An 8,601-nucleotide genomic window follows, 5' to 3' on the forward strand; every position below is an offset into this window, starting at 1 on the left:
AATTCGAGGAGAAAACTGAGGGTCCTAATACTAACCTACTCCATTGCACCATGCTTAATTAATACTTAAAATAATATTATATGATTTTTATGTTGTAATTATTACAATTATTTGTAGTTGATTATATTGAAATATACAAACAGTAAATAATATTTCACTTTGTTACTGTTTTTATATATTATATAAAAATATATACTTTTTTAGAACATCAATTCATTCATTTTTCGAAAGAAGTGGTAAGAACAAAACTGGATGCATTGGGTAAGTTTACATGACTGCTTATCGGCTATAACATAATTATAATAATATAATATTACATTTTATTATTTAATAATTAATTTATATATTATATTATTATAATTCAGCATCAGGGAAGAGGGAATTAATTCAGTATGAGATGGTATATAATAAATTGTAGTCTTGTTGTATACTTTCTTAGTAATATAACGATCACACGTACTAACAATAGTAAAAGGAGAAATAATGTAGTTAACAAGTAGTGGTAAAAAACTCTTTTTACACCAAAATTATTATCTGTGGCTGTGCCTAATATGTAGGTAGTTAATGTTAGTGTGCCGTTTTCTTCCTACGTGGTGTGATTAATACGACACACAGATTTTCAATACAATCTCTCTATATAATAATTAAATTATTACCTACAAGTCATCATAATGATAATGTTACAAGCACCGCTAATTTTCATATGCCTTCCAGTTGTTTTATTTTATACCTTCATACACTTTTATAATATATATTTGTTAGCCCTAGTGTATACTAAAATCTTATGTTATATGATAATAGCTAAAAAATACGAAGATCAAGTAAAGATGAATGGTAAGTGGTTTTTGTCAATGATATATAATAATAATTATTGAATGTTTAATTCCTTTATAATCCATGTATATTTATTACTGCGTATTATGTGTCATGCGCGTTCTACTGTTCATATCGCTCTGTGTTCTATTCTTTGTAACTTAAGATCTAATTACCCGTTTTTTTCACTTATTAAATTCGTCAAGTTCATTATAAGTACGTGTACTGACTGGTATCGTTGTTGAGTGAGTCTGCTTAATACCTGTTCATTCAATGTCAGTTTTTTAATTTATCTTCAACTACATAGCGGAAAGGTATATTAAATGTAACTATTTTTTATCAGTAAAGTACGGCTTCTATCGGTTAAGATAATCAGTTGCGACCCGTGACTCCTATTCCTGATTGAATCCGGCACGTGTCAAGGCCACCATTAATTGTTATTATTATCATACTTAGTGTGCAAATTATTTGGCCTATCTGCATTGTTCAAGGCACCTACTTTACCAACGATAACCGTAAACGCATAATGTCCCAAAATAATTACCTCCTTTCTGCAGAGCTAAATAAGTGGACAAAAAATATGCTCGTTGACTACATTGTTATGCAATCTTTACCTATTGGCGTGAAATTAAGTGAAGACTTGTTACTATTTTTAAAAAATTCTTCTAACCCGATAACGATTTCACCTGAAAATCCAATAAATGTAGCCTCCATTCTACAATCCGTTGTTGAAGAGCTCAAATCTGAGGCACTCAGTAATTCTAAATTACATGACAAATTAAACCATCTCAATATGTCCACAAGTGGTACCTCAGCTTCCATATCGAATGCAGAACACAACAATTTGCCAAAAATTACTGTTCACCCGAAGCTGGATGCGGATACTGGTCCTTTGACAGCCCGTAATCCAATTGACCAATAGTCAGCCTTCGACCTCAAAACCAAGATTCATCGTCGGTTCTCATAAGAACTCGTCCTCTAAGTTGTCTTCAGTTCCCGTGCGGAAACATGCTGATATTTTTGTCTCGAGACTTGATCCATGAGTTACGTCTACCATGCTTGAATCTGAATTATTCAATAGTTACTCAGAAGTGACCATTAATAAAATGGTAACAAGACACCCATCATACTCCTCATTCCATGTATGCTTGCCTGCGAAGAAGATTGATAAGGTCTTTGAACCTGCATTCTGGCCTGATGGCGTAATGGTCAAACGTTTCTGGGGTCGTCTTACCCCTGAGATGATTCTAAATTCCACTCCAAAAAACTAATATCGTCGTGTTCGTCTATCTCTACTCCTACTGTTGATGTACACGGAAATAACTTTAATAATAAGGATTATTGTCTATGTAGTGATTTATGTACTTGTAACCGCGTTCTCTTAGGTTATTACCAAAATTGTCGCGGTCTTAGAACCAAATTAAGTATTTTAAAATGTAATGTTGTTGTTTTTGATTATATTTTTATTTGTTTCACCGAAACATGGCTCTGTAATAGCTTCTATGACAATGAACTTGGTCTAATTAATTATATTGTATATAGATGTGATAGATCTAGCTTAACAAGTAGTATTTCTAGAGGTGGTGGTGCTCTCATCGCCATCCGCAATGATGTCGTATCTAATTTAATTTGTAATCCAGCGATTAATGTCGAACATGTGTTTGTTAAATTTAGTTATAATAATACCAACTATGTAGTGTGCTCTGTTTACTTTCCTCCGAATTGCCTAATTTCGGCATACGAGGCTTTTATGTCCACTGTGCAATCCGTTCTTCTCCTTCACCCAGATTGTAGAAGGTACGTAAGACCCTTCTGGAACAAAGTTTAAAATGCAAAAGTTCAATGCATCATAAAGTGCATTAGCTGCCTTATCGACATCTAGAGACATTATTGTCTGTAACCAATTAAATGAATCTAGGAATTTACAAATTTCTATATGAGGAGCACGGTGGAAGTCGAAATAATTATGGGAACGATCTAATAAAGGGGAAACATTATCCAATTTTACCATAGTATCAAGATCCGGGTGGTATGAATCGCAAGGCACCGCAGTTTTCAGCTTTTAAAACATAGATTCTTTTGTCGTTGAAAAGCACTAAACCAAAGAGTTTAGAATGTCATTGAGCTGGAAGAAGTTAAAAAACGCAAATGCTTCAGGGATACATTGTATTCTAGGATTTGAAATAGAGTTGTATAATAAACCAAATTCGTCATTGGACCATTTTACATCTGGAAAATTGAAGTCACCGCAAAATTCATACATTAGCACCGCTAACCTTTCATATTCCTTCCAGTTTTTTTATTTTATACCTACATACACAATTATAATATATATTTATTAGACCTAGTGTATACTAAAATCTTATGTTTTATGATAATAGACCACATCGTTAATAATCTTTATGATGGTAAGTGGTTTTTGTCAATGATATATAATAATAATTAATGAATGTTTAATGCCTTTATAATCCATGTTTATTTATTTATTAATGCGTATTATGCAGGTGTCTATGCAAATATAAAATATAGGATTTATAAAGTAACAATAAACACTTACGTGAATCTAATTCAAATTATTTCAGATCCACTGTATGCGTTTGTTATAAATTATGCGGCTGACAAAAGTGAAGGTAGATAATTATTAAACTTCTTACAAACCCATAAAACATAAATCTCACACGTTACAAAATAATTTACTATTATAATTTTATAAATTATAATAATATAATCGTATACTCTTTATAACTATTATTCGGTAGGTACTATAATTACAATTCAACTAAAAATAAAAAATTGTATCCAATTAAACTGTTATATTTTTATTTTTTCAAAGATATCTTCGATTATGACTTGTCATTGTATTGTCAAGCTTACAGCATCTCATGAAGGTAAATATTACTTTAATAATATAAACTACCTAGGTACCAAATATTAACCAAGAAGTTGATAAATATATATATTATGATCAATTTGACTGTGTACCATATAATACACAGGATGTGTAACAGGGAGATCTGACATATAAGATAACTTTTGTTCTAATCATTATTTTTATTTTTATTTTTTTATATATATTATATAATTTATAGTCACTTGCGTTACACGTATAGTATAACATTTTGTTCTATATATTTTTTTTAAATTAAAAAAAGCCAATTTTTTTTTATCTTACTATAAGAACAATTTTAATGGTGAATACATTTATTGAAGTCAAGTAACTAGTTTATTTTTCAGAATTTGTTTAAAAATCAATATTTTTTTTTGAGTAAATTAATTTAAGAACTTTTTTTTGTCTGGCCTTCCTGTTAAACTTTGTATATTTATTATTTATGTAGTTTTTGAAGATTTATTAAAGTAGTTCTTATGAGAATTCATCAGTATTTGTTTCCCAGTTTTAATGATTAGAACATGTACCTATTTCAATTAAATTTATTTAAATTTTGTAATTTTGTTGTGATTTATAGCACCTTGTAAGTTACAATATTTTTTATATTATTACGTAAAAAACATAGAAATGTCTAATTAATTTTTATGGGTAATATTGTGTAGATAAATAATTATGAAGTTTATTCAAATTTAAAGAATATCCTATATAATAAACAAAATATTCTGAAATTCTAGAAAAAAAAATGAAAATATTAGGGGTACATTTTGCCCGCCGCAGGGAAAGAAGGTCGTATCTCTGTTTTCACATTTTTTTTTTCAAGTTGTCATAACTATTTGTGTGTAGTTCCCGCGAAGACGGTAGTTACTGAATGTTACTGTGTAGAACTTCTTTGATTGTCTTATGCTACTATCAGGTTCGCGGGAACTACAAAAGCACAGTAATGACAAATTGAAGAAAAAATTGTGAAAACAGAGATACGACCTATTTCACTGCGACGGGTGATTCATTGCTTAAGAATTTCATATTTTTACTAAAAAATCATTTTCATAGAATGTAAAATTATCAAAACTCATGTACTTACCTACCTATTGAATTTAGTTGCGTATCTTCTTTATTCAATAAAAAGTTATAATTGTTAACCTAGTTATAATACATACAAGTCATACGCAGTACCTATAGTTATGAATTTAGTGGGAAGTATTTTAAGTTATTGGGAAGTCTTTGGATTTAGTCGGAATACGTGGAAATTAAAGGGAATATTATAAATTTAGTGGAAAATCTTACATTTAAAAGAAATTGTTTAAAATTCCCTACGCGTGTCTGTTTTTTTTATTATTTAGCGTGGATTAAACGTATGTTTTTAAATACACGTACGTCATTATGAGCAGTTACTTTATATTTTTTTTTTTTTTACTTTTATCATATGCACTGGGTGAAAACTGCAAAAAGACATACACAGTAAACGTGTTAATGTAGTTGCAAGTCTTGTAATTTAAGGGGACGTCTTGTAATATAGACGAAAGTCTTTGAATTTAGTCAAAAGTCTTGACATTAGAGAAAGTCTATGAATATAGTGGGAAGTCTTGTACTATAGACGGATGTCGTTGAATTTAGGTGGAATAATTGGTATATAGGAGAATGTGTATTATATTGTAGTGGGAGGTCTTGGCATTTAAGGGAAGTCTTTTCATTTTGTTGGAATTGTTATAATTTAATCGGAAGTCTTTGAAATTAGTCAGAAGACTTGGAATTTAGAAGAAAGTCTATTGCAGGAACCTTATATATACGCAAGTGAACTATCAATTGCTTCTATAATATTATGTATTTATTAGTCCATAATTAAAAAAACTAAATTAAATAAACTGTTATTTTATTTTATTTTTTAGATAAACATACAGCTTCATATGAATATTGTACTAATTAAATTATATTAATATGTTACACTATTAAATAAATGATATTGTTGTATAACTTAACTACATAATAATGATCTAAATCTACTTATAATAAAAATCAATATAAAATAAAGAATATAATGTAATATGAATTTATTAATTTATTTGTTTTTTTAAATGTCTTTATAAATATATAAGACATAATATGGTGTATTTGGAAATATTATTTTCAGTTAATGGTATATTATCAGTGACCGAATGTTTAGTGTCAAAACTTAAGGCAAAGTTTATGAAATAATCCTAAAGTATATTACAAAACTAGATTCATTAATATACCATCTTTGTTTTGAATTTTATTTATATTTTTATTTGGTTTTCCTGTGATCTCATTTATAATATTCCACTGGTTTAGTCTTTCTTTTCATTTATTACATGTTCAATAAACATATTAATCAAGTAAGGAGACAAAGAGCAACCTTGCCTTACTCCTTGACGAATATTTGCTTCTCTTTTGCTTCCATTTACATATCATTCAGTGGTTTGACCTTTACACAAGTCCAATATTAAGTGCCTGTCTTTCTAATCAACTCCTTTAGAGCGTTAAATAGGAGCTTCCAATCTACCTTGTGGTAAGCTTTTTCCAGGTCTGCGAATGCTATAAACGTTGCTCTGTTCACATTAATTCTCCTTTCCAGCAGATGTCTCAGAGCTATGATAGGTTTTCGCGTTCCTTTACCCTTCTTAAAACCAAACTGGTCATTGTCAAGTCTTTCTTCCACTTTATGTTTCAATCTGTTCTTTATAATGTTCAGAATTATCTTTGACGAGTGAGATAAAATAGCCATGGCTCTGTAGTTTGAGCAATCGGTAGCATTTCCTTTCTTGGGTAGGTCAATAGTTTTACCTTTTATGAAATCTTCCGGAATTGAGCCTTCCTTATAGCATTTATTAATAATTTCAGTATTTCTGAATGTATATAATCTTATCCAGTTGATACAGTTTATATACCGCTTGAATACCGTTCGATTTCGGGCACACACCATCAGTCTTCATTCAACCTTCTACCCAGTAACACTACAACACTTAGAAAGAACGAAGACTTGACCATCCGACGAAACCCACCAACAGTCGACGACAACAATTTAACATTTACGGGGAGATTTAAAATCTTTTATCCACGACTTTTGTCCTTGAACGGTCAGTTTTGTGGGGTCTTTCTATCCAATTTTTTATCGGTTACAGGGAGATTTAAAATCGTTCATCGACAACTTTTCCCCTTGCAGTATCAGTGACAACCTCGGGAACATTTTTACTAAAAAAAAAGAAGATACAATTTATTTATTAAATATTTTTTTATTTTAAAAGTGATACATATTATACATACTACATTTTTATTTTAAAATATCTGATGATGTTATCCATGAACTTTGACAGGAATCAAAACCTAACCATTTAACAAACATTTTATCACCAACTTTTTTTATAATACGTTCAACGAGAAATGTGTCTGGAAAATCAGTTAATTTAATTTCCTGTTCATAAAATCCACCTAAAATGATATTGCCTGATCCATGTTTTAGCTGATAAGTTACTGGATTCGTCTGTAGAATTTTTGAAACGGTTAATATTTCAGTTGTCCAATTTGGTGTATATCCTTTACTAAATATATGTTTACATTTTGATATTCTTACTTTGTCATTAATTTTAAATTTTGGTTTGTTTAATCTTCGGTTATGTATATATGTATTAAATTTAACTTTGTTTGCATCCATTCGAGCTTCATTAGGCGTACATTTAATTGATCTATGTTTTGTATTATTATAGTTTTGTATAATCTTTGATATTGTATTATTCCAATTCAATGTACCCGTTGAAGTGAAATGCCTAAATATATATTATTTTTAAGAGTTTGTATAACGCGTTCAACATTTGAGCATTTGATAACACTGTTTGAAATATAATGTTTAATTTTATATTTTTTTATTAAATCTTGAAATTGAATATTATAAAATTCTGTACCATTATCTGTCTGCAATAATTTTGGCTTAGATTTTTTCAGTATATTAGACATGGCTTTTGTACAATATTCACTTGATTTATTTTTTAGTTTTTCAACCCACACATACTTACTATATGTATCTATAACAATTAGTATATATCTAAATCCATGATTTTTTTTAGAATGAGATTGCATATCCATTAAATCGGCTTGCCCAAGATCATCTTTAAATCGAGTTATTACACTACGTCTACGAAATATTTTTCTCGCTGATCTATGTAGCTCATTAGCCATATTTACTAATGTAGTCATTAAACAATAATATTTCTCTCACGTAATTCTTCTAAAATAGATATGATTTCATTATAAACGCCAGTATTACCAGCACTTTGAGATGGTAATAAAAGATTTAATCTAGTTCCTAGTTCATTCGGATCATCATAATAAACTAATTGTATTTGCGGCAAAACATCTTTATATAAACCATGACCTATCTTAGACTCAGGTGATGAAGTAAAATTAAACATCTTTGCAGTCATGTGATCTGTAGACGAAGAACTGTTCGCTGTTTGATTAAAATCTAATGGTTCATTTTCTTTCGTTATATTTTTTTACGTTTAGCGCTAAATAAGCTAGAAGGGGTAGAAGATAAATTATTGTTAAATAAAAAGCCAGGGCATCTGCTGAAAGATTGCCGTAAAAGGAATTACGTGAACTCCAAAAAGGAAGGCAACCAGCAGGAAAACCAGCAGCAACCGGCCACCTGATGTTAAGTAACAAAACGGCGTTTTCTACAGACCGGGGACATTTCGAATTTGAACGAGTGCCATTTGGTTTGAAGGGAGCTCCAGGGACCTTCCAGAGGCTCATGAATAAAGTATTATTAATCGGTATAAATGGAATCAAAGCATTTGTATATCTAGATGATATCATCATCTGTGCAAAAGATTTAAATGATCATTCACAGAAAATCACCGAGATTTTTCAGAGACTCCGTAATACAATCT

This window comes from Acyrthosiphon pisum, chromosome A2 (assembly GCF_005508785.2).
Source record: "Acyrthosiphon pisum isolate AL4f chromosome A2, pea_aphid_22Mar2018_4r6ur, whole genome shotgun sequence".
Taxonomy (NCBI): domain Eukaryota; kingdom Metazoa; phylum Arthropoda; class Insecta; order Hemiptera; family Aphididae; genus Acyrthosiphon; species Acyrthosiphon pisum.